Genomic DNA, 21,463 nt, shown 5'->3' with positions numbered 1-21,463 from the left:
GTTCTATATAAACTCTCACAAAAGAATTTTCAGGGGAAGGAATTCTCAAAAATTGGAAGAAGTAAATTTTGATTTAAAAAAAAAAAAAGGAGAATAGTACCTCACCTCTGCTAAACTGACTTTCTTAAACAAGGAAAGCACCTTCCAGGACAACTGTTTTTCGAAAATCACACAATAAACGGACTAAGTATCTCTTCGTTATATTTTGAATTGTAATATATATTTGATTGAATGAAATAATTGTCTTTGTTTGGTTTGTCACGATCCAAAAAAAAAACTGATTGTTCTTTTGTCTTTATTGTACAAGTTAGAAATAACTTTCCTAAGAATTTCTAAAAAAAACGAGGGGGGGGGCTTTGTCTGAAAGTAAAATACGCTTAAATATGATACTTTAATTTGTCCAGATTTCGTATGAATTATTATAGAGTCGTGATTTTATATTAGTATAGAATCGTGATTTTAAAAGTAAAAAACAAATAAGCACTTAAGTTCCATCTGTTAGAATCGATAGCGAAACTCTAGCATTCAAAGCTGGTGACGTTACCACTGCACTAATGTGACACGCATGTGACCTGATCAAAAATAAAAAATAAAAACTAAGATGAATGTACAAAATGTTTAACGATTTTTTTAATTTTTACCCATTTTTAACCTCCTTTAAAACAATTTTAACCGGGTAAAAACACATAAAAGAACGGTCCGTAAAAAATCCAATCATTTGAAGCCTCTAGCATCATTCAGCGACTTTGAGTTTCGGGGGAGATAGAGTTTGAAAATATGGAGACAGACAGATATATAGCCTTTTATATATTAGATAACGCGGGCTGCGTCAGAGCTGACTATAACGTTTTCAAGTCTAATGTAAATAGGTTCTTGTTGAGCTGACATCTTAAATAATCAAACTCCACCAATACTGATCATCACGTGCTGTCCCACAATCTATCCGATACCCAATATCCCTTATACTCAAGCAACTCTTAAATCCTAGTATATATATATATATATATATATATATATATATATATATATATATATATATATATATATATATATATATATATATATATATGTTTCTGCCAAATTAATTTTGTTTTTCACTAGACAGCATGTTTGCCACATATCTCTCTTTATACACATTGTTCAGAAATTAATTATTCCGGTCTGGAAGATTTATAAAATGGTGGCCTTATTTACTAATGTCATAAAACGAAAATTCAGCTAATGTCATTAATAAAAAAAATATATTGCAACATTTTCTAATCTGATTTCATATAAACAATTACATTTGTTATTTTTAAATTCGGTGCTTATTCAAATTGGCAGTTATGGCGGCAATTAAAAGGGAAGAAAATACATAAAAGTCTGTATCATGTACGTACTCGTTATAGAAGTCATATTCCAAAAATTACATAAATCGCTCAAATGTTTATTTTTAAGTCAGAAAATCAAAATTTACGATATTTAGCAAATTTACTACTAAACTGTATTAAACGTAAATTTGATTTCAGCTTTTTAAATTTTTTTTTTATTACATTTTCACCCCAAACAAGGCACACTGCCACTTTGGTGTAGGGGTCAACTATCAGGGGCAGCAACTACTGGGCCACGGGCACTATGTAGGGATTTGGGCAGCAAGATGTCATTTCACGTTACACTTGAACTTCTGCATGTAAGTACAGTTGGGGAAGCAGGGACCTGGAATGGAATTCCAGAGTCTAGCGGTTCTGGGGAAGAAACTACTGGAGTAAAAGGCTCTCTTACATCTAGGGATCTCTACTGTGAAGGGGTGGGATTTAGCTGCTTGTTGAGTTTGTCGGGAGTATTTACGTCGTGGGGGAACAAGTGTCTGCAGTTCGTCAGAGCATTCACCATTAAAATACTTGTAGAACAGGCAGAGGGATGCAACGTTTCGTCGATGGGACAGAGACTGAAGCTTAGATGCCAGTTCGGGGCCTATCAGATTGGCGACTCTCTTTTGAACCTTGTCTAGGAGCGAGAAACTAGCAGCAGATGCACCATCCCAAATGTGACAGCAATACTCCATACATGGGTGAATGGTGGCCTTATAGAGGTACAGGATACTTTCAGGTGTCAGTAGTTTTCTAGCACGGTAGAGAGAACCTGCCTTCTTCGCAGCGGCCCTGGCAATGTTTTCAATGTAATTGTTCCAACTCATGTTTCCTGTGAACGTTAGGCCAAGCAGTTTGAAAGATGTACTCTCAGATAAAGAGTCACTGGCCATTGTTATTGGTGGCAGAGAAGGTTTCTTGTAATTATTGAAGGAAACCAGTTTAGTCTTGGCAGCATTGAATGTAACCATCCATTTTTGTCCCCATTCTACTACAGATCGGAGGTCATCCTCTAGTATTTTTGCCGTTTTTTAGTTATGTGTTCATTTGAGTGTTGTGTCATCAGCATATATACCCATCTCAGAGGCAGTTTTGTCGGGGAGGTCATTAATAAATATTAGGAACAATAGAGGTCCAAGGATAGACCCCTGAGGCACTCCCGCATTTATATCACACTGTTTAGATGTACAACCGTCGAGGACAACCTGGATTTTTCTCTTATCTAAGAAGGATTTAATTATGTTAATTATTCTACCAGTGATACCGTATGATCTAATTTTCCTGAGGAGACCCTGATGCCATACCCTGTCAAAAGCCTTAGATATATCTAGAGCTACGGCTCTGCCCTCCCCCGCTTTGTCCAATGAATGGTATATACATTCAGAGATTAGTGAGGATATCTGCGGTGGAACGGGCTTGTCTAAATCCATATTGTTTGTCAGTCAGAGGTTTAGTATCTGTAAGGTGACAGACTAGAGCATGGTTAATCATTGTCTCAAATATTTTGGCGAAAAGTGGGAGGAGGCTAATGGGGCGATAATTTGATGGATCAGTTCTTTCGCCAGAATTCTTGAATACTGGTACAACAGAAGCAGTTTTTCAACAGCCCGGAAAGCATGATTCATTAAGGCATTTGTTGTAGAGTTTGGAGAGAACTGGAGCTACTTCGGCTGAACACTTTTTTAATAGCACGGCTGGGATGAGATCGGGTCCACATGCTTTTGAGGTGTCAAGGTTTTTTATGATAGCATGCACCTGAGCAGGGGTGATTTTTAGATCGTCTAGCGTGGCGTCTGTCCGTAAAGGAAAGTCAGGCAGGGGGTGGTTGGAAGGGTCCAGTGTGGAGTTAGAGGCAAACCGGCTGGCAAGCATATTAGCCTTGTCGGTTGCTGAGCAAACAACCTTGTGATTGTTGGTTGGTGGGGGAATTGTTGATTGCCCATTATTTACTACACTGTTGTAAATATTCCAGAAGTCACGAGTTCCTAATTATTTGTGCTTCGATGCATTTTTTAGTGGTTTCAGTAAATTCTCTCTTAGCTGTCGCTATTTCCTTCTTAACGTTACTTCTAGCTTCTATATACTTCTGTCTGTTTGAACTGGACTTATGTCGGTTAAATCTGCGGTATGCATGCTGCCTTTGAGCGATGGCAGTTGCGCAAGTTGAAGTAAACCATTGGGGAGAGTGGGGCTTGCTATAAAATTTCCGCATGGAAACATGTGCTTTAATTGCTGTTTTGAACCATTCAGTGGTCTCATTTGCGCACTTTTCAGCAGGAAGAGAAAAATATTTCCCCATGGGGAATCTCTGATAAGATCTCTGATGGCTTCCCAGTCAGCCTTTTTATAATATCTCGTTGATTTGAGCACTGGCTCTTCAGTTTTGGATCTAGAGTTTAGGGCGATTTCGACCATTATCACTGCATGATCAGCGTTACCGAGTGGACTGTCAGCATTTGTAATACAATCCTCGGGAACTATGGTCAGAAACAGATCTAGAAGTGATGCGTGCTGTTCTTGCTGGTCAGGGAAACGGGTTGGAAACGTAACCATTTGTGATAGGGAGTGAGATATAGTGAAGCCATGTGTTGTGCTGCCCGCTGCATCTGTGTGAGTAGAGAATCCAAGCCAGTTTTTGTGGTGAACATTAAAGTCACCAAATACATGTACGCTAGTGTCGAGGGAATGTCCTGTGTCTATGCTGTCGTAAAACTTGATTTTTTTTCTTTTTATAAAAAAATACTTCATCAAATAACGTGATTTTTGGAATAATAAATTTTCATTCTGTGATTGGTACGGGCATTATACGGACTTTTCTGTATTTTGTTTACTTTTAATTGCCGCCATAAGTACTAATTTGAATAAACACCCTAAGTTTATTTGTAAATGATGAAGATAAAAACGTAATTTTGCGCATCTATTATAGAACTTGTGTGTGTGTGTGTGTGTGTGTGTGTGTGTGTGTGTGTGTGTGTGTGTGTGTGTGTGTGTGTGTGTGTGTGTGTGTGTGTGTAAGAGAGAGAGATAGATAGAGAGAGAGAGAAAGAGAGAGAGAGTTCTTCCCTTACGGACGCCTTAACAACTGGACCATTTTTTTTTCAAATTTCACACAAATGTATTTCATGTGCCTGGCAGTGTTCTTAGATAGGCTTTGCATAAGGATCGATAATTAAAACAAATCTGATGAAAGATGGAACAGACAATTTTGACTTAAGTTAATGCCTAATCAGCCTAACATCGCATGTGCATTTGTGAAATTTTATTACCGCACAAGCAGAAAGGACCGCATATAAAATCAACGGTAGGTTCTTTGATATAACAAGGGCGCGTTCGAAATAAACGTTTCTGTTTATAGCACAACTGCACCATGATATTTGACTTTTGCATTTTAAATTTACATTAAAAAAAAACTGCCCCATCCCTGTAAAAAAAACTGCCCAGTTGAGGGTGAAGGAATTAATGTTTTTAGCTAATTTTTCGATATTTGTCATCCGAAGGTCGACCTTCGTAACGATACCGTCTCGTGGAAATCTGTTGCCTCTGTCGAAGGTTTTATGCATACATACATACATACATGCATACATAAAGGATGACTGCAACGTCTTGTCAGACGAGTGCCACTCCCTCAGACGCTTAAAGTCCATGGGCCTGAAAACGACTTTTTTAGTCCTGCCGGCGAATTCACACGCTCAAGCAGACATGATACTGAAGACGGTCATTGGTATACATACATATATATACATACACGCATACATACATATATACACATACATACACATACACACATACATATCTAAAAACATACACACATATATACATACATACACAATACATAATACACATACATATACATACATATGCATGCATACATATACATACATATACATACATATGCATGCACACATGCATATATAAACATATACATACATATCACTTCACAAATAGAAAGGTTTGGCATATAAAATCAACAGTAGGTTCTTTGATTTAGCATGAGCGCGTTCGTACTGAATGTTTCTATTTAGAACCAGGATACTTGACTTTTGTATTTTAAACTTTAATTCAAGTCATCATAAAATCAACGGTAGGTTCTTTACAGTGCAATGTAAACTACAACGTATTGTCACTGTGGAGAGGAATATGGAGCTTTCTCCCGGTGTGAAACACAGTTGGTCCACAACTAGAGCAGGAAATCAATAGATTTGATGGAAAAATGTTCGATTTCATCGATTTTGATAACAATAAAATATGAGAACGGGCAACGTCGAGTCTCCCTGCTAGCAATAAATAAAGCTATTTATATTAATCTTCATTTGTATAGATACGAGTCCTGTACATGTCTTTACAGGCACAAGATTCTTTCTCTCTCTCTCTCTCTCTCTCTCTCTCTCTCTCTATCTATCTATCTATCTATCTCTCTCTCTCTCTCTCTCTGGCCCTCTCTCCTCTCTCTCTCTCTCTCTCTCTCTCTCTCTCTCTCTCTCTCTCTCTATATATATATATATATATATATATGGTGAGTTACGGGGAACGGATGCTTTTAGAACGCTCCTTGCTCTCCTTGAGTATGGAATAGGGAGTGAGGAAGGTAGTCTTGAAATATTCCTAGAGTTTTTTTTTCCTTAAAAAAAAACCTGTTTCCCGTGACTCATCCTGTATATATTTCATTTCTCACCTCTGTCGTCTTTCAGGACGCTTCACTACCGAATCTACACGACTTCTCCAGTTTCTCGATCTCGCATGACAGTTTGCAGGTCCCAAAAACTTTCCAATCCTGTGTCCTGCAGCAGGTTATCGATGTAGGTCATTCTTCTTTTACTACGGTTTGGATGTCCATCCGGTTGGTATGATCAGATTAAATGGATGATCAGATAAAATTGACAACGGGAAGGCACACACAAGCTCTAGTTTGCAGAGAACTGTGTAACTGCATGTGGAGCAGCGCCCCATGCTTTTATGCAATGCGCAACCGAAACTTCACTGTATATATATATATATATATATATATATATATTCTTTTTTATTATATATATATATATATATATATATATATATATATATATATATGGTGTGAGTGTGTGTTCCGACTCTCTGTGCCTAAATCTGAACGCAAATTCCATAAACAAAGATTGTTTTGTATAAAACTGCTCACATGTGGAACTCTGTTCTGCTGACATGCTTTCCAGCTACATACAACATTGTCGTCTTCAAGTCTAAGGTAAACAAGTTCTTTTTTAGGTGTCTCCTTGAAGAAAGAAATTATACCCAATTTCCCCCCATAAACGACCGCTACGTTGATATCTATTCCAAAAAATACAAAAGATGGAATTAATTCACACTCATAAATTTTTATTAGTTTTTTATGCAGACGCCTGAATATTATATATTATGTCTTACACGTGTTTCGTTTAATAGCAGAAGACCACCAAACAACCACTCAAAGAAGAATAGATGTTCCACGAACAAAACAACTATTATATGAAATGAAATAAGAATTTGGAAAGGAGAAGACGGAGATACGTAAAGTCTTCAAAAACATAAATTAAAAAAAAAAATAGTATTTATAATGACACGCAGCCTAATATAATTGAATTCAAAACAAATGTAGGTAATGCCTTACGTCGTCATGTTGGATTTCACACACACGCACACGTACACACACACACACACACACGCACACGCGCACACGCGCACACACACGCACACGCACACACACACATATGTAAAAAAATATTAAAAAATAAAAATAAAAATGCGGTCCATCAAAAAGGGGGGGGGCAATTTAATGCAGGTATTTTATGTAAGAGAGCAAAACTCTATCTCTTACGTAAATGACAGTGAGATTTATATTATAGACTAGCCTGGGTGCCTGGCGTTGCCCGGGTGTTTGGAGGTGTATGTTGAGCAAAAAACAAAAAGTAGGAGTAGGCAGGCAAGCTCGAACCCGTACCGCGAAAAAGGAAAAGAACGTAATAAAAAGCGTGACGTCTTTGCTGTTGCCAGAAGTGGAGAAGGTTTCAATTAAGACTAGTCAATCGAAAACAGGCGATGACTTTCGAAAATATTGGCAAAAAAAACTGCCCCATCCCTGTAAAAAAAATACTGCCCAGTCGAGGGTTAAGGAATTAATGTTTTTAGCTAATTTTTCGATATTTGTCATCCGAAGGTCGACCTTCGTAACGATACTGTCTCGTGGAAATCTGTTGCCTCTGTCGAAGGTTTTAGGCATACATACATACATACATACATGCATACATAAAGGATGACTGCAACGTCTTGTCAGACGAGTGCCACTCCCTCAGACGCTTAAAGTCCATGGGCCTGAAAACAACTTTTTTAGTCCTGCCGGCGAATTCACACGCTCAAGACATGATACTGAAGAAGGTCATTGGTATACATACATATATATACATACACGCATACATACATATATACACATACATACACATACACACATACACATACACATATGCATTTATACACATACAAATATATATATACATATATACAAACACACATAAACATATATACACACATACATATATACATACATATAAAAAGGCTTCCTTCAGTCTTGACAGACTATGAATAACCACGGTAAGGGTGCCTGCGCGTGAAATTTTTGTGGCAAGAGTTGCGCAATCTCCAACCACACCTCTCCTGAGTCAACATTGTTGAATACCAGTGGCAAACGGAGGTTCAGGACGACTGGAAACAATGCCGAGATAAGCGGAAAGCACATACAGCGCCTAGAATTCCCAAATGGTCACCCATCTGGTACTGGCCAGACTCAACGTTGCTTAACTTCTGTCATCTGACGGGAACCGGTGTGTCAACGTGATTATGCCGTACATACATATACACATAAGCATACATACATATACATACACATGTACATATATAAACATACATACATACATATAATGGCAGATCAATTATTACATGCTTCCAGCATTTTAGGCCTACACGCGTCACAACTTTTCCATCGCCACATGACTATTTTTTATAGACAATGCCTGAGTGAGTATCTATACAAAGATGATGTTACAGAGTTTTAGCTTCGTACGACAGCTAAATCTCTCTCTCGGTTCCAAATGTTGAGATCCAACAACAAGCAAGAGCAAGATAGCCAGCAACAAGTCCAACTGCAGACCAGCTTAATGCGGGTACTGGTCTCCCGCTTTATGCCTTTTTTTTTTAATCAGAGGTTTGCTTCTCCTAGAGGGGTCGCCTTCACCACGGCTTACGGGAGCCCTCTCCACCTTACATACACATGGAAATAAACACATCCATGCACACATACATGCATACATACAGATGCACGCAAACATACATACACATGTACACACACATGCAAACATACACACACACATATACGCATGTACAAACATGCATATACACACGTACACATACACATACATGTAAAATACACATGAAGGAGCGTTCCAAAAGTTATAAATCCTTAATTATTAGGACGACGATGATGGTGATGTGTACGATTAAATGAGTTTGACATGAATAAAAAAGAAAAACTATCTAATACAAACAATTTTTAGAAGAGACAGTCACTCGTTGAAGTGTTTGTGCAACTTTACAAATGAATGGGCGTAGGAATCAGACGAAAACAAAATCCAACTGATCAGTATTTGAAACGCTTGGACCTTTATTTAAATAAAATGTTTGTTAATAAGACTCACACTTCTGCTGTAGATAATGATGATCATGACAAATTTCACACATTAAATAATGATTGCAACGTCTTGTCAGGCGAGTGCCACTCCCTCAGACACTTAAAGTCCATGAGCCCAAAAATGACTTTTTTTTTTTAGTCCTACCGGTGAATTCACACGCTCAAGCAGGCATGACAGAGATCAATTATTACATACTTCCAGCATTTCAAACCTCCACGCGTCACAACTTTTCCATCGCCACAGGACTACTTTTATAGACAAATGCCTGAGGGAGTATCTATACAAAGATGATTTTACAGAGTCTTAGCTTTGTACGACAGCTAAGTCTCTCTGTCTCGGTTCAAAATGTTGAGATCCAGCAACAAGCAATGTTACATGATAAGGGCTGTCCCCTTTTCATGTAAGTATAAAAATGGAGAATTTAGTTTAAAATGAAAATGAAATAGCATAGGCGGAATTCGAACCTCGTAATCTAGGTGTAGAAATAGATTACGTGTGAGAATTTAAAAATGTAAAACAAACATTTGTTTAGAATATAGATAAATATTTCAAGGAAGAATGTTAACTATCAAGTTTGTTATGAAATTTTAAATTGAAAGAATGCAGCTTATAAGATAATGTTTTTAACATATTGGATAAATAGGTTACTGAGAAATAGGAAAAGTTTTGGACACGTATGTCCAGAACACGTCATGACGTCACGGAAAAATAGAAAGTTCTAGGAATAGAGAAAAAACTTTAGAGTTAGTCAGTCAGTGAGAAAACTCAGAGAGAGTCAGACGTCTAGAAGCGAGACGTCACTTCAAGAAAAAAATATGAAACTTTGAATTCTTGATGATGGAATCACGACCGTGTGAAGAAAAACCATCAAGTGTTTTTTGTAAAGCTCGTCTTGTGTTTATGATTCTTATACAAAGGTAAAGTCCAATTGTATTATATATTTGTGTTATATGTCTTTACATACACATCTCAACATCATCATGTCCGAACTGTCTGAACACTATCCCTTCACTCCAAGAGCTTTCTTCTTCTTCCATTCAACACAATTAAGGAATGAACATTTAATATATAAGAATCGTTATAAACGAACAATCTCTCTAAGTCTCTCGTACAACAACTTATACAACCCCTCTCTCTCTCTCTCTCTCTCTCTCTCTCTCTCTCTCTCTCTCTCTGAGTCTTACAACATCCCTTTCACTAAGATACAACATCATATGTAATAAGACAAGAACTCTCTCTAAGACTCTCTCTCAATGAAACCACTATATAACAGCAAGAGCAAGATAGCCAACAACAAGTTAAACTGCAGACCAACTTAATGCGGGTACTGGTCTCCCGCTTTATGGTTGTTTAAATCAGAGATGTGCTTCTCCTAGAAAGGTTGCCTTCACCACGGCTTACAGGAGTCCTCTCCACCCCAACACACACATGCACACAAACACACACGGTGCTTGTTGGCCGTTGACCCCGAAAAAGGGTTCATTCACATTAAATACATACATACATACATTTAAACGAACAAGTGAGATTTATATTATAGATTATAGATAGAGATGGATATGGTACTCATGCAGAATCAGGATCGTGATATCGTCGCAATTTTTCGGCAGTTTACGTAAAGCACCGAATGTTGCCGAAATCGCCACAGCCAAAATGTAAGATAACATCTATGTGTCATCAATTTCGTGTTCTCTCAGTGGAGAAGAAATCCTTCACGACTGAGACAATTTTTATTTTGTTCCTTTTTCTCCATGTTAAAAAACGACCCTGGTGTCTAACTCTGTCTTGTGGGTAGGCAAAATAAATAGGAAAATTTATTTGTTATCAGTGATTTATTATATTAAAAGATATAAATATTTATCTCGATTTGAACAAAAAGAAAATTAAAAAATAATAAAATTATGCCTGTTTGCTATCTGTCTGTCAGTTTGTTATTTAAAAAATTTTTTTTCAACTTACCTTACAATGAGTGTTTTTTCTTGGTTTGAATTTGAATTTGAATTTTCTTAAAGTCTCGTGAAAACCGTCCAATTCATTGTATTTTCATAAAGACATTTTTTTAATTAATTTTTCATTAAATTGTCTGCGTAAATAACAGAAATTATGTATTTTTCATTGAAAAAAAAAATGGCCAGAGTTTGATCAATTTCCTACTTTTCGATTTTCACACTAGAACTGGCATTTGTCGTACTCATTATGTACCCTAGCATGCGATCGTCCTTCCGAAGGGGAATATTGGATAAAGAATGAATCTTTTTATGTTTAGTGATAGTTTGTGCGGAAATTGTGTAATTACTTGTATTATTAATAGAATATTGGTGTAACGTGGTTTTTACGTTCGAATCGTGTTCGTTACACTTCAAAACACTCTCGGATCCCCCACACCGTCTGATACCATCGCAAATAAGCAAAAATACATAAATCCAATTCGGCTCACTTAGAAAAGTGCCCAGTTGAGAGTGAAGAAAATAATGTTTTTAGCTAATTTTTCGGTATTTGTCGTCTGAAGTGTCGAGCTTCTAAAGAATATAGATCTTGTGAAAATCTGCCGCCCCTGTCGAAAGTTTTAGGCAGACATGCAAACATACATACATACATTTATATATTGGTAGCTCAAATTTTCGACCCAAACAGATTAAAAAGTTTACCCTATCAATGAATACCCTTTATGTAAAATTTCAAATGTTTAGACCAGAAATTGTCTGAGTAATTTGGTAGAGACCACAGAAGTCAATTTTTTTTTAATTTTGACCCCTATTATGATCACTTACACATTTATTGTTTGGGGCTCAAATCAAATTATTAAGTTAGATCCATGTCCAAGGAACCTATGTCTAAAATTTCAAGTGTTTAGATCCAAAATTAGTGAAGGAGTTTGGTAGAGTTCTCAAAGGTCAAATTGTTGAACTTTGACCCCTTAACAGCCAAATTTCTGGTCGAAAATGAATTGTAAAGATTTTCTCAAATCTCAATACTCTGTATAGCAAATTTCGAGTCTGCAGACTGAAAATTAACGGAGTTATTGCGTAGGAAAATGTACACAGACAGACCATTTCACTTATATATATATATATATATATATATATATATATATATATATATATATATATATATATATATATATATATATAAGAATTATTAAATACCTACAAACACTTGTGTTTCATCCTTTCAGGAATCATCAACCCGGCACCTAAAACCATGTCTGGCTTCATTAGCAAAGACCTAATCCATTCGGCTACCATTAACCGTGAGAAATGCTGTTGAAATTTGAGCATTTATTTTTTTTATGTTTTTTAACTTTTGTCAGAATGATCTAATCATTATATGATGATCAGCGCATTAAAGCTAAATTGGCCGACTTTTAATTCAACTGAAAGTGCTCAACGATAAGAAACGAGTTTCTTAAAGGAGCTGACATAATTATTTACCATAATAATTATTTAATACCTACAGACACTAGTGTTTCATCCTTTCGGGAATCATCAGTTATCTCTCTATCTCGTCGGAGTACTCGAAGCCCACTATTAATTTGTTTGTAAACAAGCTGATGGTTCGAGCACTGTGCGACGGGAGGGTGTGAATTTAATACACACTGTAGGAGAAATATTTACGGCACTGACTCGTAGCCGAATGGTGAGAGCTGACGACTATCAATGCGACGGTTGTAGGTTCAATCCACGGCTGGGGAAAGGTGTTTGTCTAGCCGCACTGATGAGTTGTGATACAACGAAACAGTAATGTATAATATATATATATATATATATATATATATATATATATATATATATATATATATTAGAGCAATGAAAATAGTACTCCGACTCGATGGAGATATGAGAAAGAAAGAAACCAAGTTTTTATCAACGTTTCGTCTTCTTTTGGATCAATAAATTGTATGAAATAAAACAGCGTACAATATTTGAAAATATATTTGTTGTAAAAAGTGTGACTGTTCTATTTCAAAAAGAAAAAACCGTTGAAATATGTGAAATTAAACTTGCTGTGATACGGACAACTTTGTTCTATTACAAAACGAAAAATAAATGTCGTTAAGAAAAAAAAAACAAATAAAATTATAGCGTTGTAAAGCGAGTAAGATATAGCCGTTAATATATTTTTAAAAGATATGATGTAATTTATATTCTTTATGGAATGAATATGGCCGTTATAATTCAAATGTGGACGGGTAACTGAAATGAAATGAGTGTATTTTTGTAATGTAATTTATTGACTGATTATATGTATTAAGTAATATAATTGGTGTTTTCTATGGTGAGAGAGTTAACCTATGTTTAAAATTAAATTATGTTCTTTTAATTAGAGTTTCTTTATTAATGGCGAGAAATTATAGAAACTTCACGTTGTTTAACTGTGCTTTAATTTGCGATAAGCGCTGATTCAAGAAGTCTCCGTCGCGATTCATTGGAAAAAAATTAACCTATTTTTTTTTTTTTTTTTTTTTTTTAAGTCAAAAGTATGATTATGCTGCAATGAATGAGAGAATTTCGTTTTGAAATAGAACAAACTCAAACTTTTCACAACAAATATATTTTCAAATATTGTACCGGTGTTTGATTTTCTTTAATTTATTCATCCAAAAGAAGTCTTACAATAAAGACAAAATAAATAAATAAATAAATAACCCTTATCCCCGAGTGGATTCCGGGCCTTGATAAATGATGATCCCTCATGTAAAAAAAAAAAAAAAAAAAACGTTGACGGAAATATAACCTAGTTTTATTCTTTTTTCATAGGTCTTTCTTTCTATATATATATATATATATATATATATATATATATATATATATATATATATAGATATAGATATATATATATATATCTTTCTAAAAATATGTATTTACACATACATACATACATACATACATACATACATACACACACATACACGCACGCACACACATTATATATATATATTGCTATCTATTTATCTACCTCTATATCTCTATCTCTTCTTTTTCTTCGTCTTTTTTGTAACTCCTTAATACGGTTGCGCTCCGTTGGCTAAGTGCCCTCCTCGGTTGAGCTCATCCCCGGTTGCCTACCATAGCGCATCAACTTTGTTTTCTATAAAGAATGATAATATCTTCTTATAATCTTAAATTGTGCTTAATTCGTCCCTCATTTAGTATTCACTACCAGCTAAAGCTGACGTCTACGTAGGGCACCAGACTATAAATACAATCTACAGATTCAACTGACAAATCCAGTGCCTAACCAATAAAACAACTTTTTAGAAAAAATTTTACTTCATTCATTAACATGGTCTCCTTTAAGAATAATACAACTTTTTGTCCTTCAGAAAACAATGCTTTATCAACACACTTAATTCAGATTTCCGATTATTTTGAAAATTTTCAACAGTATCGTCACTTACGAGGTGGCTTCAACAAGTTTCCAGATTTTTTGTACAGGCATTTAAAATTGTCCCAGACTCTTGAACATTCAGTATGTTATTGCTATACATAATATAAGATTACTGACCAATTTTTATGATTTCAGATTCAAATGAACAGCTACAGCAGGAATTTGAATACACCCTACTAAAGCCTTATAGTCATAGCTGTTGAATTTCAATGCAATCTGGACGCGAGGAAAAATGCCAGAGAAATACGGAATGCTCTAGGCAGCTTTGGGACCATCTTGCATGTGTGACCCAACCAATTACGATGGTGGGAGGGGCTAAGGAGGGCTGAAGTTATGGTCGAAAATTGCCGCAGAAGAGGGCTAATGAAAGCTGAATTAGAGCCTTTTATTAAGGTGACAATCTCGGGGGATTGCCGGGTGACCCTGCTAATTATAAAGAGAAATGACTTGGTCACCGATGTGAAATACATTTCCTTTGTAAAGGAAAACAAATAAATTCGAGAACATTAAACAATATTGCTGTGAAAATGATTATGTTGGAGTATCTAGTCGTGTTTATGCTAGAGAAATGACCTTAGGGGTCAAGACCGAGAGTCAACCGTCTGTGAGAAATCGTTGATGGGAAATTTTGTTTCTAACGAAAAGTTACCTAATTAATGTGTATGGGTGAGGTGTCTAATTATCAAATCAAGGCGAACCAGATTATGACGTGCTAGACAAGGATTGGTTTGACGAGAAACCCAGATCCTCTCAGACTTACGCCACCTCTCCATTTAAAAGGGACTGCATTGCAGAAAAATGTCAGTCTGTTTGGAATTTGGGGAGAGTTTTTGTCGAGTTTGGGAGTTGAGAGGCCGCGTTGTCGTCCACCGCCCCACCCCGCCTGGAAACTCCCGTTCGCAAACCAATCGATAAGCCAGGAAAATCGGTTGTTAAAAATAAGAAAAAGCCCCCATGAAGTGACGCTTACGTACTTCCAGAAAGAAGAAAATATAATCGATATTTTTTTTACTGTTGATAAACTGTATATAATTATTTTTTTCTTCTTATAATAATTAATTTTTATGACAAAAACTGAACCCAGAGTCCGCGTCCATTATTCAGCGTTATTACTTGTGAGTTAATTTCAGAGACGGAAACCATATTGGAGTGATCTTTTTCTGCAAACGGCCAACAAGAAAGAGGGTTGTCAACCTACCACATCCAGAATCCGGCACCCAGCGTCACATCAACCCTGTGGTCGTAGAAACGACTGAGAATGCACCGTTGGATTTTTGTGGGTGTTCGAACCGAACCACCTAGAACTACCCTGGTGTGTAACTAGTGACCTACTGTCGTATAGCATTTTATGTTATATTAGTATAGCTGGTCACCTGTTATATTGTATTGGTCCCGTTTTACTAGAATAAACCTGTAATTGGGTGGACACTACGGTCTTCCTCGTGTTACATCTTAACTGAGGGAGGTCAGATCTTCCCGCGTTATTATACATGACTCAAGCATAAGTTTTTTTGAGTGGCATAAGAGATTCAAGGAAGGCAGACAATCTGTGAGGGATGATGAGAGGGGGGGTAAAGATGTCAGACCACCGGAGTTGATGGGCCAAATAAAAAATTTCATGAATAAGGACCGTCGTATTTCTATAGAGACAATAAGCGAACAGTTTGATGTCAGTGTGTGAAATGCACACATAATTATTCGCGAGGAGCTGAAGATACGGAAGATTTGGGTGCTCAGAGAAGATCACAGACTATTTGACTTAGATGGGCATTAAGACAGTTCCTCAACCTCCCTATAGTCCAGACTTTGCTCCCTGTGATATTTTGGAATGATTACCAATCTAAGTATTAATCAGGGCCGATGTTGCTTAATAAAAATCGATGTTTGTATTATTTGGAGTATTCAGACATCTGTTTTCATTTAGGGTGTTATTCTCAAAACGTTTCGCCAGATTTATCTTTTGACCTTCCTCAAGTGCGTCTTGTCGAATTCGCGACTAGTTATGTCGAACTGGGAATCTGTACGGAATTACGAAAAAAATAGAAAATAAAGGAAAATTCACTTTTACAAACACATTTATTCGATGTCATCTTGTTGTCTTTGTTTGAATCACTGTCAATGTTTATTTCTCTCTCTCTCTCTCTCTCTCTCTCTCTCTCTCTCTCTCTCTCTCTCTCTCTCTCTCTAAACTGATTTCATACCTTTTTTCCCATATACTGACACATATTTGTATTTTTTTTATCCGTTACCGTTTTTCGCCTTCGTACGTCGACAAAAACAATTGTCACGCTTGATCTGTTCAGTAGCAGACAACAAATAATAGAAAGAAGTTGGAGTTGAAACCAACAAGGAGGGAACATAGAATAATTCATGCGCGTTTTTCGTCTTCGTATCTCAACAAAAAATTGTCACGCCTAAGCCGTTAAGTAACGGACAATGAGCGATAGAGACAGAGCGAGAGAGAGAGAGTGATGTTTAAACAGACAGAAATAGAAAGATAGAATAATTTATATATGTGACACATACACACATGTGATATATATGAAAAAAATAGAATAATTCACACATGTGATATATATGGAAAAAAAATAGAATAATTCACACATGTGATATATATGGAAAAAATAGAATAATTCACACATGTGATATATATGAAAAAAATAGAATAATTCACACATGCGATATATATGGAAAAAATAGAATTCACACATGTGATATATATGGAAAAAATAGAATAATTTATATATGTGACACATACACAAAAAATAGAATAATTCACACATGTGATATATATGGAAAAAATAGAATAATTCACACATGTGATATATATGGAAAAAATAGAATAATTCACACATGTGATATATATGGAAAAAATAGAATAATTCACACATGTGACACATACAGAAAAAATAGAATAACTAACATATGTGACACATAAAGAAAAAATAGAATAATTCACACATGTGATACATATAGAAAAGATAGAATAATTCACACATATGATACATACAGAAAAATAGAATAACTCACACATGTGATATATATAGAAAAAATAGAATAATTCACACATGTGACACATACAGAAAAAATAGAATAACTAACATATGTGACACATAAAGAAAAAATAGAATAACTCACACATGTGATATATATAGAAAAGATAGAATAATTCACACATATGATACATACAGAAAAAATAGAATAATTCACATATGTGATACATGCAGAAACGATAGAATAATTCACACATGTGACATATACAGAACAAAATATAAAAATTCACACATATGATACATACAGAAAAAATAGAATAATTCACACATATGATACATACAGAAAAAATAGACTAACTCACACATGTGATATATATAGAAAAGATAGGATATATATATATATATATATATATATATATATATATATATAAAAGATAGGATAATTCACACATATGATACATACAGAAAAAATAGAATAATTCACACGTATGATACATACAGAAAAAATAGAATAATTCACACATATTATACATACAGAAAAAATAGAATAATTCACACATATGATAAATACATAAAAAATAGAATAATTCACACATATGATACATACAGAAAAAATAGAATAATTCACACATGTGATAAATACAGAAAAGATAGAATAATTCAGACATGTGACTCATGCAGTAAAATATAATAATTCACACATATGATACATACAGAAAAAATATAATAATTCACACATGTGATACATACAGAAAAATATAATAATTCACATATGTTATACATACAGAAAAAATAGAATAATTCACACATGTGATACATACAGAAAAAATAGAATAATTCACACATATGATACATACAGAAAAAATAGAATAATTCACATATGTTATACATACAGAAAAAAATAGAATAATTCACACATATGATACATACAGAAAACAATAGAATAATTCACACATGTGATACATACAGAAAAAATAGAATAATTGAAAACACGTTGTTAATTAATCCATAACTGAGTTGAACTTACAGGTTTATGCCTACCTTAAAGTATTAGTGCTTCCACTTGCAGTGGATTTTGTGTTATGTTATTAAATAACCCAAAATGATTCATAGGCTGTGAAGAGGACACACTAACCGTAGCGTCAAGTATTGTAAATTTATTCATACTTTAAAATATATACACAACTTTTAAGTAAGAAACGGGTAGTTTGCATGGTGAGTTGAATTCATAGGACAACCTTGACGTATACTCAGAAAAAATACATAGTTATTGGGTCAGCGAGTGCATTCAATGTCACCTCGACCTGTCATGTACTAGAAACGTAAGTTACATTACATGGTGAGAAGAGAAAGTGTGTGAGAGAGGAAAATCAGTTCGTTGGTAGTCTCGTGACGAACACCACGCTTAGAGAATGAACTAAGAATTGACAATAAATTCTAGCGAAGGCGAATGCAACTGCAAAATCTCAATATATGAGTCCTTTCTTTAAATTCAGAATATTCTTCGTTTTTTCGTGATGTTTTGTTATTAGGGAGTCGCCGCTTATTAAGGGCTAAAAGCCACTAGAAGATAAGGACTAATAGACGTCAGGTAGCCGATGAGACAACACCGTGAGTTTCAGTTATGGTGAAATTTCATTATTTAAGAAGACGGCTCAACAAAAACTTGTTTACATTGGACTTGAAAACAATCATATTATAGTCCGCTGGGTAGTTCTAGGAAAAATATTTGCTCATAGAATTTTCGTTTGGTTTTAGCCACAAATAGAGAGTAGGATAAACTGTTGGCAGTGGCTGTAACTAAACGAGTGTTTGTTGTGTATTTTTTACAAGAGTGATAGTCGATTGAAGATCATTCGAGCATCTGACATGACAATAACGATAGAGCAGAGATAGACTCGCAACATCTCTTTTGTGAGAAAGAGGAAGTATGGAACAGAAAAGATATCGCTTACTAGATTTCAAAGTCGATTTTGTACACTATCGGTGTTGGAAAGGGTGCTCTGGGCAACTGTGCCTCATATGTGGTAACATTACTCCATCTTTGAACGTATTCGGCTTTTTAACAGGATTGTGTCAGGAGTGACACATCTTCTTGAGCAGTAGAATGATCTAACCATTTTTCCAGCGACCTTGGCAACAGATTTGATGTAAGTTTTTCATTTCAAGTCAGAAGTGAATGTCAGTCTCATAGGTTTTTAAAATCAGGGCCTTTCCTCAAGGCGAAAACTATTCATTTCAATTGGATTCAAGTGGGTATGTCTCAGTCCGGAATGAGTTGCGACACGAGGTGGAATTCAACGGTACTGGTATGATTGTGATCCGAACAAGATGTTTATAATCTCCCTTGTGTTTTAATCGATTGTGATTGACACGACAGTACCTCCCCTAAAAGGGTGCATACGTAACACAAGTACATTTAATAGATTCTCGCATGAATACACACATACATATATAAAGTTAGATTCGTTTTGGTTTATTGTTTGGATTATTTATTAGCGAAGCACATTATATACCGTAAACAATTCCTCATATTTTATCTATGTTTAGGGTAAACTCCGAATTTATAACATTCTCTAATATTAAATAGTTCATATATGAATAAGATCACCAACATAATACGCTTTCGTTGATTTATTTATTTATTTATTTAATTATTTTTATTTATTTTTTGCAAAATGTTTAGTGATTCATAAAAATCATTATCTCTGCCTTTATATATATATATATATATATATATATATATATATATATATATATATAATTTTTTTCGATACTTTTTGTGACCAAGTGCGGAGGTCCGCTTGGTCATAAAAAAGTATCAAAAAAAAAAAATTATATATAGAGATATTATATATATATTATAATATAACCGTTAATATGTATATATATATATATATATATATATTTATATATATATATATATATATATATATATTAAAGGTTATGAGGGCTTTTGAAGCATGAAAAACGATGTTACTTTTTGTATTTACGCAGCATGTTTTCATTCAGACAAGTATTGTTAAATAACACGGAGTGTTCTTGCTTAATGAGCTTTTTTTTTTAATTTTTCAATTTTTATAGTTAGATATGTATGTCATAGTTTGCTTGAAGCATTGTTTAACGACTGAATAATTCCTGCATTAATAAGCCTTCAAACACACTCTTTACACACACACACACACACACACACATGCACACATGCACACGCACACGCACACACACACGCACACACACGCACACACATGTGTGTGTGTGTGTGTGTGTGTGTGTGTGTGTGTGTGTGTGTGTGTGTGTGTGTGTGTGTGTGTGTGTGTGTGTGTGTGTGTGTGTGTGTGTGTGTGTGTGTGTGTGTGTGTGGCCTTGTTTGTCTGTTCGTGTGAGGAACGGTCTCTACTAAACGGTCAACATCAAAGAAACATTGGGACTTGGCAAACGTAAACAGAATAACGTGTTATCTTTACGCATGCGTAAATATATTTATACCGTTAACAAGGCTGTTTTTATTTTTCAAGCTTTTATATACGTGTGGATTTAGATCAGATGGTACCAAATAATTCTGGAGAGTTACATGTTTTGGTTTCGATTCTAGCTGATGACACCCAAATCATTTTTTTTTTTTTTTGCTTTTGAAATAATAATAATAATAATATAATCAACAGAGTAATAGTAATTTTGAAATGAAATTTGAAATTCTTCGACGAAGTATTTCCTCGTATAACAAACAACACGCTATACAACATACAAATATCTGTGCGTGAGGTCGCCAAGCTAATCAAGAATCTTGATTCTAGTAAAGCAACTAGCCCTGACGGCATTCCAATTATAATGTTGAAAAAGCTTCAACCAGAATTTGCCCCCATACTTACAGAACTCTTTAAGCGTTACCTTAAGAAGTGCTTCCCAGCACCCTGGAAAACCTCATCAGTATACCCTGTATTTAAGAATTAAGGTGATAAGTCATCTTCCTCTTAGTACAAACCAATAAGTCTCCTGTGTGTCATGAGCAAGTTGCTGAAATCCATATTAAATAGAGAAGTAGTCA

Source organism: Euprymna scolopes, chromosome 30 (assembly GCF_053919585.1).
Source record: "Euprymna scolopes isolate OS-2025 chromosome 30, ASM5391958v1, whole genome shotgun sequence".
NCBI lineage: Eukaryota > Metazoa > Mollusca > Cephalopoda > Sepiida > Sepiolidae > Euprymna > Euprymna scolopes.
Note: the sequence above shows the minus strand (reverse complement) of the source record.